Raw genomic sequence first — 26,659 nt, 5'->3', positions numbered from 1 at the left:
CCTACATAGGAGTAATGTCTCAAACAGTCTACGCTTTGATCGTTCCCTGGAAGACCAGTAGTAGTTTCCGATGCACATCTGGAGGCATTCTATAATCTGTGGACCATCAGATTGTTGATGAACACAGATATTGCATCGGGATTGAATACAACAGTCACCATGCGCAATTTCCTCCATGGGAGTAATGTCTCAAACAGTCAACGGTTTGATCGCTCCCTGGAAGACCAGTAGTAGTTTCCGATGCACATCTGGAGGCATTCTGTAATCTGTGGACTATCAGAATGTTGTTGAAATACAGAAATTGCTCCGGGATTGAATACAACAGTGACCATACGGACTTTCCTCCATGGGAGTAATGTCTCAAACAGTCTACGCTTTGATCGTTCCCTGGAAGACCAGTAGTAGTTTCCGATGCACATCTGGAGGCATTCTGTAATCTGTGGACTATCAGAGTGTTGATGAAACACAGAGATTGCATCGGGATTGAATACAACAGTCACCATGCACACTTTCCCCCATGGGAGTAATGTCTCAAACATTCTACGCTTTGATCGTTCCCTGTTAGACCAGTGGTGGTTTCCGATGCTCATCTGGAGTCATTCTGTAATCTGTGTGCTATCAGAGTGTTGATGAAACAAAGAAATTGCATCGGGATTGAATACAACAGTCACCATGCGCACTTTCCTCCATGGGAGTCATGTCTCAAACAGTCTACGCTTTGATTGTTCCCTGGTAGACCAGTAGTAGTTTAGATTCACATTTGGAGGCATTCTGTAATCTGTGGACTATCAGAGTGCTGATAAAACACAGAAATTGAATCGGGATTGAATACAACAGACACCACGCGTACTTTCCTCCATGGGAGTAATGTCTCAAACAGTTTACGCTTTGATCGTTCCCTGGAAGACCAGTAGTAGTTTCCGATGCACATCTGGAGGCATTGTGTAATCTGTGGACTATCAGAGTGTTGATGAAACACAGATATTGCATCGGGATTGAATACAAAAGTCACCATGCCCACTTTCCTTTACGGGAGTAATGTCTCAAACTGTCTATGCTTTCATCGTTCCCTCGAAGCCCAGTAGTAGTTTCCGATGCACATCTTGAGGCATTCTGTAATCTGTGGACTATCAGAGTGTTGATGAAACACAGAAATTGCATCGGGATTGAATACAACAGTCACCATTCGCACTTTCCTCAGCAGGAGTAATGTCTCAAAGAGTCTACGCTTTCATCGTTCCCTGGAAGACCAGTAGTAGGTTCCGATGCACATCTGGAGGCATTCTGTAATCTGTGGACTATCAGGGTGTTGTTGAAACACAGATATTGCATCGGGATTGAATACAACAGTCACCATGCGCACTTTCCCCTATGGGAGTAAGGTCTCAAACATTCTACGCTTTGATCGTTCCCTGGAAGACCAGTAGTAGTTTCCGATGCACATCTGGAGGCATTCTGTAATCTGTGGACTATCAGAGTGTTGATGAAACACCGAAATTGCATCGAGATTCAATACAACAGTCACCATGTGCTCCTTCCTCCATGGGAGTAATGTCTCAAACAGTATATTCTTTGACCGTTCCCAGGAAGACCAGTAGTAGTTTCCGATGCACATCTGGAGGCATTCTGTAATCTGTGGAATTTCGGAGTGTTGATGAAACACAGAAATTGCATCGGGATTGAATACAACAGTCACCATGCACACTTTAATCCATGGGAGTAATGTCTCAAACAGTCTACGCTTTGATCGTTCCCTGGAATGCCAGTAGTAGTTTCCGATGCACACCTACAGGCATTCTGGAATCTGTGGATTAACTGAGTGTTGATGAAACACAGAAATTGCCTCGGGAATGAATACAACAGACACCATGCACACTTTCCTCCACGGCAGTAATGTCTCAAACAGTCTATTCTTTGATCGTTCCCTGGAAGACCAGTAGTAGTTTCTGATGCACATCTGCAGGCATTCTGTAATCTGTGGACCTTCAAAGTGTTGATGAAACTCAGAAATTGCATCGGGATAGAATACAACAGTCACCATGCGCACTTTCCTCCATGGGAGTAATGTCTCAAACGGTCTACGCTTTGATCGTTCCCTGGAAGACCAGTAGTAGTTTCCGATGCACAACTGGTGGCATTCTGTAATCTGTGGACTATCAGAGTGTTGATGAAACACAGCAATTACATCGTCATTGAATACAACAGTCACCATGCGCACTTCCCTCCATGGGAGTAGTGTATCAAACAGTCGACGCGTTGATCGTTCCCTGGATGACCAGTAGTAGTTTCCGATGCACATCTGATGGCATTCTGTAATCTGTGAACTATCAGAGTGTTGATGAAACACAGAAATTGCATCGGGATTGAATACTACAGTCCCCATGCTCACTTTCCGCCATGGGAGTAATGTCTCAAACAGTCTACGCTTTGATCGTTTCCTGGAAGACCAGTAGTGGTTTTCGATGCACAACTGGTGGCATTCTGTAATCTGTGGTCTATCAGAGTGTTGTTGAAACACAGAATTAATCGGGATTTAATACAACAGTCACCATCCGCACTTTCCTCCATGGAAGTAATGTCTCAAACAGTCTACGCTTTGATCGTTCCCTGGAAGACCAGTATTAGTTTCCGATGCACATCTGGAGGCATTCTATAATCTGTGGACTATCAGATTGTTGATGAACACAGATATTGCATCGGGATTGAATACAACAGTCACCATGCGCAATTTCCTCCATGGGAGTAATGTCTCAAACAGTCTACGCTTTGATCGCTCCCTGGAAGACCAGTAGTAGTTTCCGATGCACATCTGGAGGCATTCTGTAATCTGTGGAATATCAGAATGTTGTTGAAACACAGAAATTGCTCCGGGATTGAATACAAAAGTGACCATACGGACTATCCTCCATGGGAGTAATGTCTCAAACAGTCTACGCTTTGATCGTTCCCTGGAAGACCAGTAGTAGTTTCCGATGCACATCTGGAGGCATTCTGTAATCTGTGGACTATCAGAGTGTTGATGAAACACAGAGATTGCATCGGGATTAAATACAACAGTCACCATGCACACTTGCCCCCATGGGAGTAATGTCTCAAACATTCTACGCTTTGATCGTTCCCTGTTAGCCCAGTGGTGGTTTCCGATGCACATCTGGAGTCATTCTGTAATCTGTGGGCTATCAGAGTGTTGATGAAACAAAGAAATTGCATCGGGATTGAATACAACAGTCACCATGCGCACTTTCCTCCATGGGAGTCATGTCTCAAACAGTCTACGCTTTGATTGTTCCCTGCTAGACAAGTAGTAGTTTAGATTCACATTTGGAGGCATTCTGTAATCTGTGGACTATCAGAGTGCTGATAAAACACAGAAATTGAAACGGGATTGAATAGAACAGACACCACGCGTACTTTCCTCCATGGGAGTAATGTCTCAAACAGTTTACGCTTTGATCGTTCCCTGGAAGACCAGTAGTAGTTTCCAATGCACATCTGGAGGCATTGTGTAATCTGTGGACTATCAGAGTGTTGATGAAACACAGAAACTGCATCGGGATTGAATACAACAGTCACCATGCGCACTTTCCTCCATGGGAGTAATGTCTCAAACAGTCTACGCTTTGATCGTTCCCTGGAAGACCAGTAGTAGTTTCCGATGCACATCTGATGGCATTCTGTAATCTGTGGACTATCAGAGTGTTGATGAAACACAGAAATTGCATCGGGATTGAATACTACAGTCCCCATGCTCACTTTCCGCCATGGGAGTAATGTCTCAAACAGTCTACGCTTTGATCGTTTCCTGGAAGACCAGTAGTGGTTTTCGATGCACAACTGGCGGCATTCTGTAATCTGTGGTCTATCAGAGTGTTGTTGAAACACAGAATTAATCGGGATTTAATACAACAGTCACCATCCGCACTTTCCTCCATTGAAGTAATGTCTCAAACAGTCTACGCTTTGATCGCTCCCTGGAAGACAAGTAGTAGTTTCCGATTCACATCTGGTGGCATTCTGTAATCTGTGGACTATCAGAGTGTTGATGAAACACAGAAATTGCATCGGGATTGAATACAACAGTCACCAAGCGCATATACCTCCATGGGAGTAATGTCTCAAACAGTCTACGTTTTGATCGTTCCCTGGAAGACCAGTAGTAGTTTCCGATGCACATCTGGAGGCATTCTGTAATCTGTGGACTATCAGAGTGTTGATGAAACACAGAAATTGAATCGGGATTGAATACAACAGCCACCATGCACACTTTCCTCCATGGGAGTAATGTCTCTAACAGTCTACGCTTTGATCGTTCCCTGGAAGACCAGTAGTAGTTTCCGATGAACATCTGGAGGCATTCTGTAATCTGTGGACTATCACAGTGTTGAAGAAACACAGAAATTGCAACGGGATTCAATACAACAGTCACCATGTGCACCTTCCTCCATGGGAGTAATGTCTCAAACAGTCTACGTTTGATCGTTCCCTTGAAGACCAGTAGTAGTTTCCGATGCACATCTGGAGGCATTCTATAATCTGTGGACTATCAGATTGTTGATGAACACAGATATTGCATCGGGATTGAATACAACCGTCACCATGCGCAATTTCCTCCATGGGAGTAATGTCTCAAACAGTCAACGGTTTGATCGCTCCCTGGAAGACCAGTAGTAGTTTCCGATGCACATCTGGAGGCATTCTGTAATCTGTGGACTATCAGAATGTTGTTGAAACACAGAAATTGCTCCGGGATTGAATACAACAGTGACCATACGGACTTTCCTCCATGGGAGTAATGTCTCAAACAGTCTACGCTTTGATCGTTCCCTGGAAGACCAGTAGTAGTTTCCGATGCACATCTGGAGGCATTCTGTAATCTGATGAGTATCTGAGTGTTGATGAAACACAGAAATTGCATTGGGATTGATTACAACAGTCACCATGCGCACTTTCCTCCATGGGAGTAATGTCTCTAACAGTTTACGCTTTGCTCGTTCACAGGTAGACCTGTAGTAGTTTCCGATGCACATATGGAGGCATTCTGTAATCTGTGGACTATCTGAGTGTTGATGAAACACAGAAATTGCATAGGGATTAAATACAACAGAAACCATGCGCACGTTTCTCCGTGGGAGTAATGTCACAAAGAGTCTACGCTTTTATCGTTCCCAGGAAGACCAGTAGTAGTTTCCGATGCACACCTACAGGCATTCTGGAATCTGTGGATTAACTGAGTGTTGATGAAACACAGAAATTGCCTCGGGAATGAATACAACAGACACCATGCACACTTTCCTCCACGGCAGTAGTGTCTCAAACAGTCTATGCTTTGATCGTTCCCTGGAAGACCAGTAGTAGTTTCTGATGCACATCTGCAGGCATTCAGTAATCTGTGGACCTTCAAAGTGTTGATGAAACTCAGAAATTGCATCGGGATAGAATACAACAGTCACCATGCGCACTTTCCTCCATGGGAGTAATGTCTCAAACGGTCTACGCTTTGATCGTTCCCTGGAAGACCAGTAGTAGTTTCCGATGCACATCTGGTGGCATTCTGTAATCTGTGGACTATCAGAGTGTTGATGAAACACAGCAATTACATCGTGATTGAATACAACAGTCACCATGCGCACTTCCCTCCATGGGAGTAGTATCTCAAACAGTCTACGCTATGATCGTTCCCTGGATGACCAGTAGTAGTTTCCGATGCACATCTGATGGCATTCTGTAATCTGTGGACTATCAGAGTGTTGATGAAACACAGAAATTGCATCGGGATTGAATACTACAGTCCCCATGCTCACTTTCCGCCATGGGAGTAATGTCTCAAACATTCTACGCTTTGATCGTTCCCTGTTAGACCAGTGGTGGTTTCCGATGCACATCTGGAGTCATTCTGTAATCTGTGGGCTATCAGAGTGTTGATGAAACAAAGAAATTGCATCGGGATTGAATACAACAGTCACCATGCGCACTTTCCTCCATGGGAGTCATGTCTCAAACAGTCTACGCTTTGATTGTTCCCTGCTAGACCAGTAGTAGTTTAGATTCACATTTGGAGGCATTCTGTAATCTGTGGACCATCAGAGTGCTGATAAAACACAGAAATTGAATCGGGATTGAATACAACAGACACCACGCGTTTTTTCCTCCATGGGAGTAATGTCTCAAACAGTTTACGCTTTGATCGTTCCATGGAAGACCAGTAGTAGTTTCCAATGCACATCTGGAGGCATTGTGTAATCTGTGGACTATCAGAGTGTTGATGAAACACAGAAACTGCATCGGGATTGAATACGACAGTCACCATGCGCACTTTCCTCCATGGGAGTAATGTCTCAAACAGTCTACGCTTTGATCGTTCCCTGGAAGACCAGTAGTAGTTTCCGATGCACATCTGATGGCATTCTGTAATCTGTGGACTATCAGAGTGTTGATGAAACACAGAAATTGCATCGGCATTGAATACTACAGTCCCCATGCTCACTTTCCGCCATGGGAGTAATGTCTCAAACAGTCTACGCTTTGATCGTTTCCTGGAAGACCAGTAGTGGTTTTCGATGCACAACTGGTGGCATTCTGTAATCTGTGGTCTATCAGAGTGTTGTTGAAACACAGAATTAATCGGGATTTAATACAACAGTCACCATCCGCACTTTCCTCCATTGAAGTAATGTCTCAAACAGTCTACGCTTTGATCGCTCCCTGGAAGACAAGTAGTAGTTTCCGATGCACATCTGGTGGCATTCTGTAATCTGTGGACTATCAGAGTGTTGATGAAACACAGAAATTGCATCGGGATTGAATACAACAGTCACCAAGCGCATATACCTCCATGGGAGTAATGTCTCAAACAGTCTACGTTTTGATCGTTCCCTGGACGACCAGTAGTAGTTTCCGATGCACATCTGGAGGCATTCTGTAATCTGTGGACTATCAGAGTGTTGATGAAACACAGAAACTGAATCGGGATTGAATACAACAGCCACCATGCACACTTTCCTCCATGGGAGTAATGTCTCTAACAGTCTACGCTTTGATCGTTCCCTGGAAGACCAGTAGTAGTTTCCGATGAACATCTGGAGGCATTCTGTAATCTGTGGACTATCACAGTGTTGAAGAAACACAGAAATTGCAACGGGATTCAATACAACAGTCACCATGTGCACCTTCCTCCATGGGAGTAATGTCTCAAACAGTCTACGTTTGATCGTTCCCTTGAAGACCAGTAGTAGTTTCCGATGCACATCTGGAGGCATTCTGTAATCAGATGAGTATCTGAGTGTTGATGAAACACAGAAATTGCATTGGGATTGATTACAACGGACACCATGCGCACTTTCCTACATAGGAGTAATGTCTCAAACAGTCTACGCTTTGATCGTTCCCTGGATGACCAGTAGTAGTTTCCGATGCACATCTGGAGGCATTCTATAATCTGTGGACTATCAGATTGTTGATGAACACAGATATTGCATCGGGATTGAATACAACAGTCACCATGCGCAATTTCCTCCATGGGAGTAATGTCTCAAACAGTCAACGGTTTGATCGCTCCCTGGAAGACCAGTAGTAGTTTCCGATGCACATCTGGAGGCATTCTGTAATCTGTGGACTATCAGAATGTTGTTGAAACACAGAAATTGCTCCGGGATTGAATACAACAGTGACCATACGGACTTTCCTCCATGGGAGTAATGTCTCAAACAGTCTACGCTTTGATCGTTCCCTGGAAGACCAGTAGTAGTTTCCGATGCACATCTGGAGGCATTCTGTAATCTGATGAGTATCTGAGTGTTGATGAAACACAGAAATTGCATTGGGATTGATTACAACAGTCACCATGCGCACTTTCCTCCATGGGAGTAATGTCTCTAACAGTTTACGTTTTGCTCGTTCACAGGAAGACCAGTAGTAGTTTCCGATGCACATATGGAGGCATTCTGTAATCTGTGGACTATCTGAGTGTTGATGAAACACAGAAATTGCATCGGGATTGAATACAACAGTCACCATGCGCACGTTTCTCCGTGGGAGTAATGTCACAAAGAGTCTACGCTTTTATCGTTCCCAGGAAGACCAGTAGTAGTTTTCGATGCACACCTACAGGCATTCTGGAATCTGTGGATTAACTGAGTGTTGATGAAACACAGAAATTGCCTCGGGAATGAATACAACAGACACCATGCACACTTTCCTCCACGGCAGTAGTGTCTCAAACAGTCTATGCTTTGATCGTTCCCTGGAAGACCAGTAGTAGTTTCTGATGCACATCTGCAGGCATTCTGTAATCTGTGGACCTTCAAAGTGTTGATGAAACTCAGAAATTGCATCGGGATAGAATACAACAGTCACCATGCGCACTTTCCTCCATGGGAGTAATGTCTCAAACGGTCTACGCTTTGATCGTTCCCTGGAAGACCAGTAGTAGTTTCCGATGCACATCTGGTGGCATTCTGTAATCTGTGGACTATCAGAGTGTTGATGAAACACAGCAATTACATCGTGATTGAATACAACAGTCACCATGCGCACTTCCCTCCATGCGAGTAGTGTCTCAAACAGTCTACGCTATGATCGTTCCCTGGATGACCAGTAGTAGTTTCCGATGCACATCTGATGGCATTCTGTAATCTGTGGACTATCAGAGTGTTGATGAAACACAGAAATTGCATCGGGATTGAATACTACAGTCCCCATGCTCACTTTCCGCCATGGGAGTAATGTCTCAAACAGTCTACGCTTTGATCGTTTCCTGGAAGACCAGTAGTGGTTTTCGATGCACAACTGGTGGCATTCTGTAATCTGTGGTCTATCAGAGTGTTGTTGAAACACAGAATTAATCGGGATTTAATACAACAGTCACCATCCGCACTTTCCTCCATGGAAGTAATGTCTCAAACAGTCTACGTTTTGATCGTTCCCTGGAAGACCAGTAGTAGTTTCCGATGCACATCTGGTGGCATTCTGTAATCTGTGGACTATCAGAGTGTTGATGAAACACAGAAATTGCATCGGGATTGAATACAACAGTCACCAAGCGCATATACCTCCATGGGAGTAATGTCTCAAACAGTCTACGTTTTGATCGTTCCCTGGAAGACCAGTAGTAGTTTCCGATGCACATCTGAAGGCATTCTGTAATATTGTGGACTATCAGAGTGTTGATGAAACACAGAAATTGAATAGGGATTGAATACAACAGCCACCATGCACACTTTCCTCCATGGGAGTAATGTCTCTAACAGTCTACGCTTTGATCGTTCCCTGGAAGACCAGTAGTAGTTTCCGATGAACATCTGGAGGCATTCTGTAATCTGTGGACTATCTGAGTGTTGATGAAACACAGAAATTGCATAGGGATTGAATACAACAGAAACCATGCGCACGTTTCTCCGTGGGAGTAATGTCACAAAGAGTCTACGCTTTTATCGTTCCCAGGAAGACCAGTAGTAGTTTCCGATGCACACCTACAGGCATTCTGGAATCTGTGGATTAACTGAGTGTTGATGAAACACAGAAATTGCCTCGGGAATGAATACAACAGACACCATGCACACTTTCCTCCACGGCAGTAGTGTCTCAAACAGTCTATGCTTTGATCGTTCCCTGGAAGACCAGTAGTAGTTTCTGATGCACATCTGCAGGCATTCTGTAATCTGTGGACCTTCAAAGTGTTGATGAAACTCAGAAATTGCATCGGGATAGAATACAACAGTCACCATGCGCAATTTCCTCCATGGGAGTAATGTCTCAAACGGTCTACGCTTTGATCGTTCCCTGGAAGACCAGTAGTAGTTTCCGATGCACATCTGGTGGCATTCTGTAATCTGTGGACTATCAGAGTGTTGATGAAACACAGCAATTACATCGTGATTGAATACAACAGTCACCATGCGCACTTCCCTCCATGGGAGTAGTGTCTCAAACAGTCTACGCTATGATCGTTCCCTGGATGACCAGTAGTAGTTTCCGATGCACATCTGATGGCATTCTGTAATCTGTGGACTATCAGAGTGTTGATGAAACACAGAAATTGCATCGGGATTGAATACTACAGTCCCCATGCTCACTTTCCGCCATGGGAGTAATGTCTCAAACATTCTACGCTTTGATCGTTCCCTGTTAGACCAGTGGTGGTTTCCGATGCACATCTGGAGTCATTCTGTAATCTGTGGGCTATCAGAGTGTTGATGAAACAAAGAAATTGCATCGGGATTGAATACAACAGTCACCATGCGCACTTTCCTCCATGGGAGTCATGTCTCAAACAGTCTACGCTTTGATTGTTCCCTGCTAGACCAGTAGTAGTTTAGATTCACATTTGGAGGCATTCTGTAATCTGTGGACTATCAGAGTGCTGATAAAACACAGAAATTGAATCGGGATTGAATACAACAGACACCACGCGTTTTTTCCTCCATGGGAGTAATGTCTCAAACAGTTTACGCTTTGATCGTTCCCTGGAAGACCAGTAGTAGTTTCCAATGCACATCTGGAGGCATTGTGTAATCTGTGGACTATCAGAGTGTTGATGAAACACAGAAACTGCATCGGGATTGAATACAACAGTCACCATGCGCACTTTCCTCCATGGGAGTAATGTCTCAAACAGTCTACGCTTTGATCGTTCCCTGGAAGACCAGTAGTAGTTTCCGATGCACATCTGATGGCATTCTGTAATCTGTGGACTATCAGAGTGTTGATGAAACACAGAAATTGCATCGGGATTGAATACTACAGTCCCCATGCTCACTTTCCGCCATGGGAGTAATGTCTCAAACAGTCTACGCTTTGATCGTTTCCTGGAAGACCAGTAGTGGTTTTCGATGCACAACTGGTGGCATTCTGTAATCTGTGGTCTATCAGAGTGTTGTTGAAACACAGAATTAATCGGGATTTAATACAACAGTCACCATCCGCACTTTCCTCCATTGAAGTAATGTCTCAAACAGTCTACGCTTTGATCGCTCCCTGGAAGACAAGTAGTAGTTTCCGATGCTCATCTGGTGGCATTCTGTAATCTGTGGACTATCAGAGTGTTGATGAAACACAGAAATTGCATCGGGATTGAATACAACAGTCACCAAGCGCATATACCTCCATGGGAGTAATGTCTCAAACAGTCTACGTTTTGATCGTTCCCTGGACGACCAGTAGTAGTTTCCGATGCACATCTGGAGGCATTCTGTAATCTGTGGACTATCAGAGTGTTGATGAAACACAGAAATTGAATCGGGATTGAATACAACAGCCACCATGCACACTTTCCTCCATGGGAGTAATGTCTCTAACAGTCTACGCTTTGATCGTTCCCTGGAAGACCAGTAGTAGTTTCCGATGCACATCTGGAGGCATTCTGTAATCTGATGAGTACCTGAGTGTTGATGAAACACAGAAATTGCATTGGGATTGATTACAACAGTCACCATGCGCACTTTCCTCCATGGGAGTAATGTCTCTAACAGTTTACGCTTTGCTCGTTCACAGGAAGACCAGTAGTAGTTTCCGATGCACATATGGAGGCATTCTGTAATCTGTGGACTATCTGAGTGTTGATGAAACACAGAAATTGCATCGGGATTGAATACAACAGTCACCATGCGCACGTTTCTCCGTGGGAGTAATGTCACAAAGAGTCTACGCTTTTATCGTTCCCAGGAAGACCAGTAGTAGTTTTCGATGCACACCTACAGGCATTCTGGAATCTGTGGATTAACTGAGTGTTGATGAAACACAGAAATTGCCTCGGGAATGAATACAACAGACACCATGCACACTTTCCTCCACGGCAGTAGTGTCTCAAACAGTCTATGCTTTGATCGTTCCCTGGAAGACCAGTAGTAGTTTCTGATGCACATCTGCAGGCATTCTGTAATCTGTGGACCTTCAAAGTGTTGATGAAACTCAGAAATTGCATCGGGATAGAATACAACAGTCACCATGCGCACGTTCCTCCATGGGAGTAATGTCTCAAACGGTCTACGCTTTGTTCGTTCCCTGGAAGACCAGTAGTAGTTTCCGATGCACATCTGGTGGCATTCTGTAATCTGTGGACTATCAGAGTGTTGATGAAACAGAGCAATTACATCGTGATTGAATACAACAGTCACCATGCGCACTTCCCTCCATGCGAGTAGTGTCTCAAACAGTCTACGCTATGATCGTTCCCTGGATGACCAGTAGTTGTTTCCGATGCACATCTGATGGCATTCTGTAATCTGTGGACTATCAGAGTGTTGATGAAACACAGAAATTGCATCGGGATTGAATACTACAGTCCCCATGCTCACTTTCCGCCATGGGAGTAATGTCTCAAACAGTCTATGCTTTGATCGTTTCCTGGAAGACCAGTAGTGGTTTTCGATGCACAACTGGTGGCATTCTGTAATCTGTGGTCTATCAGAGTGTTGTTGAAACACAGAATTAATCGGGATTTAATACAACAGTCACCATCCGCACTTTCCTCCATGGAAGTAATGTCTCAAACAGTCTACGCTTTGATCGCTCCCTGGAAGACAAGTAGTAGTTTCCGATGCACATCTGGTGGCATTCTGTAATCTGTGGACTATCAGAGTGTTGATGAAACACAGAAATTGCATCGGGATTGAATACAACAGTCACCAAGCGCATATACCTCCATGGGAGTAATGTCTCAAACAGTCTACGTTTTGATCGTTCCCTGGAAGACCAGTAGTAGTTTCCGATGCACATCTGAAGGCATTCTGTAATATTGTGGACTATCAGAGTGTTGATGAAACACAGAAATTGAATCGGGATTTAATACAACAGTCACCATGCACACTTTCCTCCATGGGAGTAATGTCTCTAACAGTCTACGCTTTGATCGTTCCCTGGAAGACCAGTAGTAGTTTCCGATGATTATCTGGAGGCATTCTGTAATCTGTGGACTATCACAGTGTTGAAGAAACACAGAAATTGCATCGGGATTCAATACAACAGTCACCATGTGCACCTTCCTCCATGGGAGTAATGTCTCAAACAGTTTACGTTTGATCGTTCCCTTGAAGACCAGTAGTAGTTTCCGATGCACATCTGGAGGTATTCTGTAATCTGATGAGTATCTGAGTGTTGATGAAACACAGAAATTGCATTGGGATGGATTACAACAGTCACCATGCGCACTTTCCTACATAGGAGTAATGTCTCAAACAGTCTACGCTTTGATCGTTCCCTGGAAGACCAGTAGTAGTTTCCGATGCACATCTGGAGGCATTCTATAATCTGTGGACTATCAGATTGTTGATGAACACAGATATTGCATCGGGATTGAATACAACAGTCACCATGCGCAATTTCCTCCATGGGAGTAATGTCTCAAACAGTCTACGCTTTGACTGCTCCCTGGAAGACCAGTAGTAGTTTCCGATGCACATCTGGAGGCATTCTGTAATCTGTGTACTATCAGAATGTTGTTGAAACACAGAAATTGCTCCGGGATTGAATACAACAGTGACCTTACGGACTATCCTCCATGGGAGTAATGTCTCAAACAGTCTACGATTTGATCGTTCCCTGGAAGACCAGTAGTAGTTTCCGATGCACATCTGGAGGCATTCTGTAATCTGTGGACTATCAGAGTGTTGATGAAACACAGAGATTGCATCGGGATTGAATACAACAGTCACCATGCACACTTTCCCCCATGGGAGTAATGTCTCAAACATTCTACGCTTTGATCGTTCCCTGTTAGACCAGTGGTGGTTTCCGATGCACATCTGGAGTCATTCTGTAATCTGTGGGCTATCAGAGTGTTGATGAAACAAAGAAACTGCATCGGGATTGAATACAACAGTCACCATGCGCTCTTTCCTCCATGGGAGTCATGTCTCAAACAGTCTACGCTTTGATTGTTCCCTGGTAGACCAGTAGTAGTTTAGATTCACATTTGGAGGCATTCTGTAATCTGTGGACTATCAGAGTGCTGATAAAACACAGAAATTGAATCGGGATTGAATACAACAGACACCACGCTTACTTTCCTCCATGGGAGTAATGTCTCAAACAGTTTACGCTTTGATCGTTCCCTGGAAGACCAGTAGTAGTTTCCGATGCACATCTGGAGGCATTGTGTAATCTGTGGACTATCAGAGTGTTGATGAAACACAGAAATTGCATCGGGATTGAATACAAAAGTCACCATGCGCACTTTCCTTTACGGGAGTAATGTCTCAAACTGTCTATGCTTTCATCGTTCCCTCGAAGACCAGTAGTAGTTTCCGATGCACATCTTGAGGCATTCCGTAATCTGTGGACTATCAGAGTGTTGATGAAACACAGAAATTGCATCGGGATTGAATACAACAGTCACCATTCGCACTTTCCTCAGCAGGAGTAATGTCTCAAAGAGTCTACGCTTTCATCGTTCCCTGGAAGACCAGTAGTAGGTTCCGATGCACATCTGGAGGCATTCTGTAATCTGTGGATTATCAGGGTGTTGTTGAAACACAGATATTGCATCGGGATTGAATATAACAGTCACCATGACCACTTTCCTCCATGGGAGTAATTCTCAAACAGTGTACGAATTGATCGTTCCCTGGAAGACCAGTAGTAGTTTCCGATGCACATCTGGATGCATTCAGTAATCTGTGGACGATCTGAGTGTTGATGAAACACAGAAATTGCATCGGGATTGAATACAATAGTCACCATGCGCACTTTCCCCTATGGGAGTAATGTCTCAAACATTCTACGCTTTGATCGTTCCCTGGAAGACCAGTAGTAGTGTCCGATGCACATCTGGAGGCATTCTGTAATCTGTGGACTATCACAGTGTTGATGAAACACCGAAATTGCATCGAGATTCAATACAACAGTCACCATGTGCACCTTCCTCCATGGGAGTAATGTCTCAAACAGTCTACGCTTTGATCGTTCCCTGGAATGCCAGTAGTAGTTTCCGATGCACATCTGTAGGAATTCTGTAATCTGATGAGTATCTCAGTGTTGATGAAACACAGAAATTGCATTGGGATTGAATACAACAGTCACCATGCGCACTTTCCTCCATGGGAGTAATGTCTCAAACAGTCTATTGTTTGATCGTTCCCAGGAAGACCAGTAGTAGTTTCCGATGCACATCTGGAAGCATTCTGTAATCTGTGGACTATTGGAGTGTTGATGAAACACAGAAATTGCTTTGGGATTGAATACAACAGTCACCATGCGCACTTTCTTCCATGGGTGTAATGTCTCAAACAGTCTATTATTTGATCGTTCCCAGGAAGACCAGTAGTAGTTACCGATGCACATCTGGAGGCATTCTGTAATCTGTGGACTATCAAAGTGTTGATGAAACACAAAAACTGCATCGGGATTGAATACAACAGTCACCATGCGCACTTTCCTCCATGGGAGTAATGTCTCAAACAGTCTACGCTTTGATCGTTCCCTGAAAGACCAGTAGTAGTTTCCGATGCACATCTGGAGGCATTCTGTAATTTGTAAACTAAATGAGTGTTGATGAAACACAGAAATTGCATCGGGATTGAATACAAAAGTCACCATGCGCACTTTCCTCTACGTTAGTAATGTCTCAAAGAGTCTATGCTTTCATCGTTCCCTCGAAGACCAATAGTAGTTTGCGATGCACATCTTTAGGCATTCTGTAATCTGTGGACTATCAGAGTGTTGATGAAACACAGAAATTGCATCGGGATTGAATACAACGGTCACCATTCGCACTTTCCTCAGCAGGAGTAATGTCTCAAAGAGTCTACGCTTTCATCGTTCTCTGGAAAACCTGTAGTAGGTTCCGATGCACATCTGGAGGCATTCTGTAATCTGTGGACTATCAGAGTGTTCTTGAAACACAGATATTGCATCGGGATTGAATATAACAGTCACCATGGCAAATTTCCTCCATGGGAGTAATTCTCAAACAGTGTACGCCTTGATCGTTCCCTGGAAGACCAGTTGTAGTTTCCGATGCACATCTGGAGGCATTCTGTAATCTGTGGACTAACAGAGTGTTGGTGAAACACAGAAATTGCATCGGGACTGAATACAACAGTCTCCATCCGCACTTACCTCCATGGGAGTAATGTCTCAAACAGACTATTCCTTGATCGTTCCCTGGAAGACCAGTAGTAGGTTCCGATGCACATCTGGAGGCAATCTGTAATCTGTGGACTATCAGAGTGTTGATGAAACTCAGTAATTGTTTCGGGATTGAATACAACTGTTACCATGAGAACTTTCCTCCATGGGAGTAATGTCCAAACAGTCTATTCTTTGATAGTTCCCAGGAAGACCAGTAGTAGTTTCCGATGCACATCTGGAGGCATTCTGTAATCTGTGGACTATCGGAGTGTTGATGAAACACAGAAATTGCATCGGGATTGAATACAACAGACACCATGCGCACTTTCCTAAAAAGGAAGTAATGTCTCAAACAGTTTACGCTTTGATCGTTCCCTGGAAGACCAGTAGTAGTTTCCGATGCACATCTGGAGGCATTCTGTAATCTGTGGACTATCAGAGTGTTGATGAAACACAGAAATTGCATCGGGATTTAATACTACAGTCACAATGCTCACTTTCCTCCATGTGAGTAACGTCTCAAACAGTCTACGCTTTGATCGTTCAATGGAAGACCAGTAGTAGTATCCGATGCACATCTGGTAGCATTCTGTAATCTGTGGACTATCAGAGTGTAGTTGAAACAAAGAAATTGCATCGGGATTGAATACAACTGACACCATGAGCACTTTCCTCCATGGGAGTAATTTCTCAAACAGTCTATTCTTTGATAGTTCCCAGGAAGACCAGTAGTAGTTTCCGATGCACATCTGGAGGCATTCTGTAATCTGTGGACTATCGGAGTGTTGATGAAACACAGAAATTGCATCGGGATTGAATACAACAGACACCATGCGCACTTTCCTAAAAAGGATGTAATGTCTCAAACAGTTTACGCTTTGATCGTTCCCTGGAAGACCAGTAGTAGTTTCCGATGGACATCTGGAGGCATTCTGTAATCTGTGGACTATCAGAGTGTTGATGAAACACAGAAATTGCATCGGGATTCAATACAACAGTCACCATGCGCACTTTCCTCGATGTGAGTAACGCCTCAAACAGTCAACGATTTGATCGTTCCCTGGAAGCCCAGTAGTAGTATCCGATGCACATCTGGTGGCATTCTGTAATCTGTGGACTATCAGAGTGTAGTTGAAACACAGAAATTGCATCGCGATCTAATACAACAGTCACCATGCGCACTTTCCTCCATGGGAGTAATGACTCAAACAGTCTACGCTTCGATCGTTCAGTGGCAGACCAGTAGTAGTTTCCGATGCACATCTGGAGGTAATCTGTAATCTATGGACTGTCGGCGTGTTGATGAAATTCGGAAATTGCATCGGGGTTGAATACAACAGTCACCATGCGCACTTTCCTCCGTGGGAGTAATGTCACAAACAGTCTACGCTTTGATCGTTCCCAGGAAGACCAGTAGTAGTTTCCGATGCACATCTGGAGGCATTCTGTAAAATGTGGACAATCTGATTGTTGATGAAACACAGAAATTGAATCGGGATTGAAAACAACAGTCACCATGCACACTTTCCCCCAGGGCAGTAATGTCTCAAACATTCTACGCTTTGATCGTTCCCTGGAAGACCAGTAGTAGTTTCCGATGCACATCTGGAGGCAATCTGTAATCTGTGGACTGTCAGCGTGTTGATGAAACTCGAAAATTGCATCGGGATTGAATACAACAGTCACCATGCGCACTTTCCTCCATGGGAGTAATGTCTCAAACAGTCTATTGTTTGATCGTTCCCAGGAAGACCAGTAGTAGTTTCCGATGCACATCTGGAAGCATTCTGTAATCTGTGGACTATTGGAGTGTTGATGAAACACAGAAATTGCTTTGGGATTGAATACAACAGTCACCATGCGCACTTTCTTCCATGGGTGTAATGTCTCAAACAGTCTATTATTTGATCGTTCCCAGGAAGACCAGTAGTAGTTACCGATGCACATCTGGAGGCATTCTGTAATCTGTGGACTATCAAAGTGTTGATGAAACACAAAAACTGCATCGGGATTGAATACAACAGTCACCATGCGCACTTTCCTCCATGGGAGTAATGTCTCAAACAGTCTACGCTTTGATCGTTCCCTGAAAGACCAGTAGTAGTTTCCGATGCACATCTGGAGGCATTCTGTAATTTGTAAACTAAATGAGTGTTGATGAAACACAGAAATTGCATCGGGATTGAATACAAAAGTCACCATGCGCACTTTCCTCTACGTTAGTAATGTCTCAAAGAGTCTATGCTTTCATCGTTCCCTCGAAGACCAATAGTAGTTTGCGATGCACATCTTTAGGCATTCTGTAATCTGTGGACTATCAGAGTGTTGATGAAACACAGAAATTGCATCGGGATTGAATACAACGGTCACCATTCGCACTTTCCTCAGCAGGAGTAATGTCTCAAAGAGTCTACGCTTTCATCGTTCTCTGGAAAACCTGTAGTAGGTTCCGATGCACATCTGGAGGCATTCTGTAATCTGTGGACTATCAGAGTGTTCTTGAAACACAGATATTGCATCGGGATTGAATATAACAGTCACCATGGCAAATTTCCTCCATGGGAGTAATTCTCAAACAGTGTACGCCTTGATCGTTCCCTGGAAGACCAGTTGTAGTTTCCGATGCACATCTGGAGGCATTCTGTAATCTGTGGACTAACAGAGTGTTGGTGAAACACAGAAATTGCATCGGGACTGAATACAACAGTCTCCATCCGCACTTACCTCCATGGGAGTAATGTCTCAAACAGACTATTCCTTGATCGTTCCCTGGAAGACCAGTAGTAGGTTCCGATGCACATCTGGAGGCAATCTGTAATCTGTGGACTATCAGAGTGTTGATGAAACTCAGTAATTGTTTCGGGATTGAATACAACTGTTACCATGAGAACTTTCCTCCATGGGAGTAATGTCCAAACAGTCTATTCTTTGATAGTTCCCAGGAAGACCAGTAGTAGTTTCCGATGCACATCTGGAGGCATTCTGTAATCTGTGGACTATCGGAGTGTTGATGAAACACAGAAATTGCATCGGGATTGAATACAACAGACACCATGCGCACTTTCCTAAAAAGGAAGTAATGTCTCAAACAGTTTACGCTTTGATCGTTCCCTGGAAGACCAGTAGTAGTTTCCGATGCACATCTGGAGGCATTCTGTAATCTGTGGACTATCAGAGTGTTGATGAAACACAGAAATTGCATCGGGATTTAATACTACAGTCACAATGCTCACTTTCCTCCATGTGAGTAACGTCTCAAACAGTCTACGCTTTGATCGTTCAATGGAAGACCAGTAGTAGTATCCGATGCACATCTGGTAGCATTCTGTAATCTGTGGACTATCAGAGTGTAGTTGAAACAAAGAAATTGCATCGGGATTGAATACAACTGACACCATGAGCACTTTCCTCCATGGGAGTAATTTCTCAAACAGTCTATTCTTTGATAGTTCCCAGGAAGACCAGTAGTAGTTTCCGATGCACATCTGGAGGCATTCTGTAATCTGTGGACTATCGGAGTGTTGATGAAACACAGAAATTGCATCGGGATTGAATACAACAGACACCATGCGCACTTTCCTAAAAAGGATGTAATGTCTCAAACAGTTTACGCTTTGATCGTTCCCTGGAAGACCAGTAGTAGTTTCCGATGGACATCTGGAGGCATTCTGTAATCTGTGGACTATCAGAGTGTTGATGAAACACAGAAATTGCATCGGGATTCAATACAACAGTCACCATGCGCACTTTCCTCGATGTGAGTAACGCCTCAAACAGTCAACGATTTGATCGTTCCCTGGAAGACCAGTAGTAGTATCCGATGCACATCTGGTGGCATTCTGTAATCTGTGGACTATCAGAGTGTAGTTGAAACACAGAAATTGCATCGCGATCTAATACAACAGTCACCATGCGCACTTTCCTCCATGGGAGTAATGACTCAAACAGTCTACGCTTCGATCGTTCAGTGGCAGACCAGTAGTAGTTTCCGATGCACATCTGGAGGTAATCTGTAATCTATGGACTGTCGGCGTGTTGATGAAATTCGGAAATTGCATCGGGGTTGAATACAACAGTCACCATGCGCACTTTCCTCCGTGGGAGTAATGTCACAAACAGTCTACGCTTTGATCGTTCCCAGGAAGACCAGTAGTAGTTTCCGATGCACATCTGGAGGCATTCTGTAAAATGTGGACAATCTGATTGTTGATGAAACACAGAAATTGAATCGGGATTGAAAACAACAGTCACCATGCACACTTTCCCCCAGGGCAGTAATGTCTCAAACATTCTACGCTTTGATCGTTCCCTGGAAGACCAGTAGTAGTTTCCGATGCACATCTGGAGGCAATCTGTAATCTGTGGACTGTCAGCGTGTTGATGAAACTCGAAAATTGCATCGGGATTGAATACAACAGTCACCATGCGCACTTTCCTCCTTGGGAGTAATGTCACAAACAGTCTACGCTTTGATCGTTCCCAGGAAGACCAGTAGTAGTTTCCGATGCACATCTGGAGGCATTCTGTAATCTGTGGACTAGCGGAGTGTTGATGAAACACAGAAATTGCATTGGGATTGAATACAACAGTCACCATGCGCACTTTCCCCCATGGGAGTAATGTCTCAAACAGTCTTTTCTTTGATCGCTCCCAGGAAGACCAGTAGTAGTTTCCAATACACATCTGGAGGCATTCTGTAATCTGTGGACTATTGGAGTGTTGATGAAACACAGAAATTGCATAGGGATTGAATACAACAGTCACCATGCACACTTTCCTCCATGCGAGTAATGTCTCAAACAGTCTACGCTTTGATCGTTCCCTGGAAGACCAGTAGTAGTTTCCGATGCACATCTGGAGGAATTCTGTAATCTGATGAGTATCTGAGTGTTGATGAAACACAGAAATTGCATTGGGATTGAATACAACAGTCACCATGCGCACTTTCCTCCGTGGGAGTAATGTCACAAACAGTCTACGCTTTGATCGTTCCCAGGAAGACCAGTAGTAGTTTCCGATGCACATCTGAAGGCATTCTGTAATCTGTGGACTATGGGAGTGTTGATGAAACACAGAAATTGCATTGGGATTGAATACAACAGTCACCATACGCACTTTCTTCCATGGGAGTAATGTCTCAAACAGTCTATTCTTTGATCGTTCCCAGGAAGACCAGTAATAATTTCCGATGCACATCTGGAGGCATTCTGTAATCTGTGGACTATCAGAGTGTTGATGAAACACAAAAACTGCATCGGGATTGAATACAACAGTCACCAAGCGCATATACCTCCATGGGAGTAATGTCTCAAACAGTCTACGTTTTGATCGTTCCCTGGAAGACCAGTAGTAGTTTCCGATGCACATCTGAAGGCATTCTGTAATATTGTGGACTATCAGAGTGTTGATGAAACACAGAAATTGAATCGGGATTGAATACAACAGCCACCATGCACACTTTCCTCCATGGGAGTAATGTCTCTAACAGTCTACGCTTTGATCGTTCCCTGGAAGACCAGTAGTAGTTTCCGATGATTATCTGGAGGCATTCTGTAATCTGTGGACTATCACAGTGTTGAAGAAACACAGAAATTGCATCGGGATTCAATACAACAGTCACCATGTGCACCTTCCTCCATGGGAGTAATGTCTCAAACAGTTTACGTTTGATCGTTCCCTTGAAGACCAGTAGTAGTTTCCGATGCACATCTGGAGGTATTCTGTAATCTGATGAGTATCTGAGTGTTGATGAAACACAGAAATTGCATTGGGATGGATTACAACAGTCACCATGCGCACTTTCCTACATAGGAGTAATGTCTCAAAGAGTCTACGCTTTGATCGTTCCCTGGAAGACCAGTAGTAGTTTCCGATGCACATCTGGAGGCATTCTATAATCTGTGGACTATCAGATTGTTGATGAACACAGATATTGCATCGGGATTGAATACAACAGTCACCATGCGCAATTTCCTCCATGGGAGTAATGTCTCAAACAGTCTACGCTTTGACCGCTCCCTGGAAGACCAGTAGTAGTTTCCGATGCACATCTGGAGGCATTCTGTAATCTGTGGACTATCAGAATGTTGTTGAAACACAGAAATTGCTCCGGGATTGAATACAACAGTGACCATACGGACTATCCTCCATGGGAGTAATGTCTCAAACAGTCTACGATTTGATCGTTCCCTGGAAGACCAGTAGTAGTTTCCGATGCACATCTGGAGGCATTCTGTAATCTGTGGACTATCAGAGTGTTGATGAAACACAGAGATTGCATCGGGATTGAATACAACAGTCACCATGCACACTTTCCCCCATGGGAGTAATGTCTCAAACATTCTACGCTTTGATCGTTCCCTGTTAGACCAGTGGTGGTTTCCGATGCACATCTGGAGTCATTCTGTAATCTGTGGGCTATCAGAGTGTTGATGAAACAAAGAAACTGCATCGGGATTGAATACAACAGTCACCATGCGCTCTTTCCTCCATGGGAGTCATGTCTCAAACAGTCTACGCTTTGATTGTTCCCTGGTAGACCAGTAGTAGTTTAGATTCACATTTGGAGGCATTCTGTAATCTGTGGACTATCAGAGTGCTGATAAAACACAGAAATTGAATCGGGATTGAATACAACAGACACCACGCGTACTTTCCTCCATGGGAGTAATGTCTCAAACAGTTTACGCTTTGATCGTTCCCTGGAAGACCAGTAGTAGTTTCCGATGCACATCTGGAGGCATTGTGTAATCTGTAGACTATCAGAGTGTTGATGAAACACAGAAATTGCATCGGGATTGAATACAAAAGTCACCATGCGCACTTTCCTTTACGGGAGTAATGTCTCAAACTGTCTATGCTTTCATCGTTCCCTCGAAGACCAGTAGTAGTTTCCGATGCACATCTTGAGGCATTCCGTAATCTGTGGACTATCAGAGTGTTGATGAAACACAGAAATTGCATCGGGATTGAATACAACAGTCACCATTCGCACTTTCCTCAGCAGGAGTAATGTCTCAAAGAGTCTACGCTTTCATCGTTCCCTGGAAGACCAGTAGTAGGTTCCGATGCACATCTGGAGGCATTCTGTAATCTGTGGATTATCAGGGTGTTGTTGAAACACAGATATTGCATCGGGATTGAATATAACAGTCACCATGACCACTTTCCTCCATGGGAGTAATTCTCAAACAGTGTACGCCTTGATCGTTCCCTGGAAGACCAGTAGTACTTTCCGATGCACATCTGGAGGCATTCAGTAATCTGTGGACGATCTGAGTGTTGATGAAACACAGAAATTGCATCGGGATTGAATACAATAGTCACCATGCGCACTTTCCCCTATGGGAGTAATGTCTCAAACATTCTACGTTTTGATCGTTCCCTGGAAGACCAGTAGTAGTTTCCGATGCACATCTGGAGGCATTCTGTAATCTGTTGACTATCACAGTGTTGATGAAACACCGAAATTGCATCGAGATTCAATACAACAGTCACCATGTGCACCTTCCTCCATGGGAGTAATGTCTCAAACAGTCTACGCTTTGATCGTTCCCTGGAATGCCAGTAGTAGTTTCCGATGCACATCTGTAGGAATTCTGTAATCTGATGAGTATCTCAGTGTTGATGAAACACAGAAATTGCATTGGGATTGAATATAACAGTCACCATGCGCACTTTCCTCCATGGGAGTAATGTCTCAAACAGTCTATTGTTTGATCGTTCCCAGGAAGACCAGTAGTAGTTTCCGATGCACATCTGGAAGCATTCTGTAATCTGTGGACTATTGGAGTGTTGATGAAACACAGAAATTGCTTTGGGATTGAATACAACAGTCACCATGCGCACTTTCTTCCATGGGTGTAATGTCTCAAACAGTCTATTATTTGATCGTTCCCAGGAAGACCAGTAGTAGTTACCGATGCACATCTGGAGGCATTCTGTAATCTGTGGACTATCAGAGTGTTGATGAAACACAAAAACTGCATCGGGATTGAATACAACAGTCACCATGCGCACTTTCCTCCATGGGAGTAATGTCTCAAACAGTCTACGCTTTGATCGTTCCCTGAAAGACCAGTAGTAGTTTCCGATGCACATCTGGAGGCATTCTGTAATTTGTAAACTAAATGAGTGTTGATGAAACACAGAAATTGCATCGGGATTGAATACAAAAGTCACCATGCGCACTTTCCTCTACGGGAGTAATGACTCAAAGAGTCTATGCTTTCATCGTTCCCTCGAAGACCAATAGTAGTTTGCGATGCACATCTTTAGGCATTCTGTAATCTGTGGACTATCAGAGTGTTGATGAAACACAGAAATTGCATCGGGATTGAATACAACGGTCACCATTCGCACTTTCCTCAGCAGGAGTAATGTCTCAAAGAGTCTACGCTTTCATCGTTCTCTGGAAAACCTGTAGTAGGTTCCGATGCACATCTGGAGGCATTCTGTAATCTGTGGACTATCAGAGTGTTCTTGAAACACAGATATTGCATCGGGATTGAATATAACAGTCACCATGACAAATTTCCTCCATGGGAGTAATTCTCAAACAGTCTACGCCTTGATCGTTCCCTGGAAGACCAGTAGTAGTTTCCGATGCACATCTGGAGGCATTCTGTAATCTGTGGACTAACAGAGTGTTGGTGAAACACAGAAATTGCATCGGGACTGAATACAACAGTCTCCATCCGCACTTACCTCCATGGGAGTAATGTCTCAAACAGACTATTCCTTGATCGTTCCCTGGAAGACCAGTAGTAGGTTCCGATGCACATCTGGAGGCAATCTGTAATCTGTGGACTATCAGAGTGTTGATGAAACTCAGTAATTGTTTCGGGATTGAATACAACTGTTACCATGAGAACTTTCCTCCATGGGAGTAATGTCCAAACAGTCTATTCTTTGATAGTTCCCAGGAAGACCAGTAGTAGTTTCCGATGCACATCTGGAGGCATTCTGTAATCTGTGGACTATCGGAGTGTTGATGAAACACAGAAATTGCATCGGGATTGAATACAACAGACACCATGCGCACTTTCCTAAAAAGGAAGTAATGTCTCAAACAGTTTACGCTTTGATCGTTCCCTGGAAGACCAGTAGTAGTTTCCGATGCACATCTGGAGGCATTCTGTAATCTGTGGACTATCAGAGTGTTGATGAAACACAGAAATTGCATCGGGATTTAATACTACAGTCACAATGCGCACTTTCCTCCATGTGAGTAACGTCTCAAACAGTCTACGCTTTGATCGTTCAATGGAAGACCAGTAGTAGTATCCGATGCACATCTGGTAGCATTCTGTAATCTGTGGACTATCAGAGTGTAGTTGAAACAAAGAAATTGCATCGGGATTGAATACAACTGACACCGTGAGCACTTTCCTCCATGGGAGTAATTTCTCAAACAGTCTATTCTTTGATAGTTCCCAGGAAGACCAGTAGTAGTTTCCGATGCACATCTGGAGGCATTCTGTAATCTGTGGACTATCGGAGTGTTGATGAAACACAGAAATTGCATCGGGATTGAATACAACAGACACCATGCGCACTTTCCTAAAAAGGAAGTAATGTCTCAAACAGTTTACGCTTTGATCGTTCCCTGGAAGACCAGTAGTAGTTTCCGATGGACATCTGGAGGCATTCTGTAATCTGTGGACTATCAGAGTGTTGATGAAACACAGAAATTGCATCGGGATTCAATACAACAGTCACCATGCGCACTTTCCTCGATGTGAGTAACGCCTCAAACAGTCAACGATTTGATCGTTCCCTGGAAGACCAGTAGTAGTATCCGATGCACATCTGGTGGCATTCTGTAATCTGTGGACTATCAGAGTGTAGTTGAAACACAGAAATTGCATCGCGATCTAATACAACAGTCACCATGCGCACTTTCCTCCATGGGAGTAATGACTCAAACAGTCTACGCTTCGATCGTTCAGTGGCAGACCAGTAGTAGTTTCCGATGCACATCTGGAGGCAATCTGTAATCTATGGACTGTCGGCGTGTTGATGAAACTCGGAAATTGCATCGGGGTTGAATACAACAGTCACAATGCGCACTTTCATCCGTGGGAGTAATGTCACAAACAGTCTACGCTTTGATCGTTCCCAGGAAGACCAGTAGTAGTTTCCGATGCACATCTGGAGGCATTCTGTAAAATGTGGACAATCTGATTGTTGATGAAACACAGAAATTGAATCGGGATTGAAAACAACAGTCACCATGCACACTTTCCCCCAGGGCAGTAATGTCTCAAACATTCTACGCTTTGATCGTTCCCTGGAAGACCAGTAGTAGTTTCCGATGCACATCTGGAGGCAATCTGTAATCTGTGGACTGTCAGCGTGTTGATGAAACTCGAAAATTGCATCGGGATTGAATACAACAGTCACCATGCGCACTTTCCTCCTTGGGAGTAATGTCACAAACAGTCTACGCTTTGATCGTTCCCAGGAAGACCAGTAGTAGTTTCCGATGCACATCTGGAGGCATTCTGTAATCTGTGGACTAGCGGAGTGTTGATGAAACACAGAAATTGCATTGGGATTGAATACAACAGTCACCATGCGCACTTTCCCCATGGGA

The sequence above is a fragment of the Schistocerca gregaria genome, chromosome 3 (genome assembly GCF_023897955.1).
Source record: "Schistocerca gregaria isolate iqSchGreg1 chromosome 3, iqSchGreg1.2, whole genome shotgun sequence".
Taxonomy (NCBI): Eukaryota; Metazoa; Arthropoda; class Insecta; order Orthoptera; family Acrididae; genus Schistocerca; species Schistocerca gregaria.
This window is presented reverse-complemented; position numbering follows the sequence as displayed.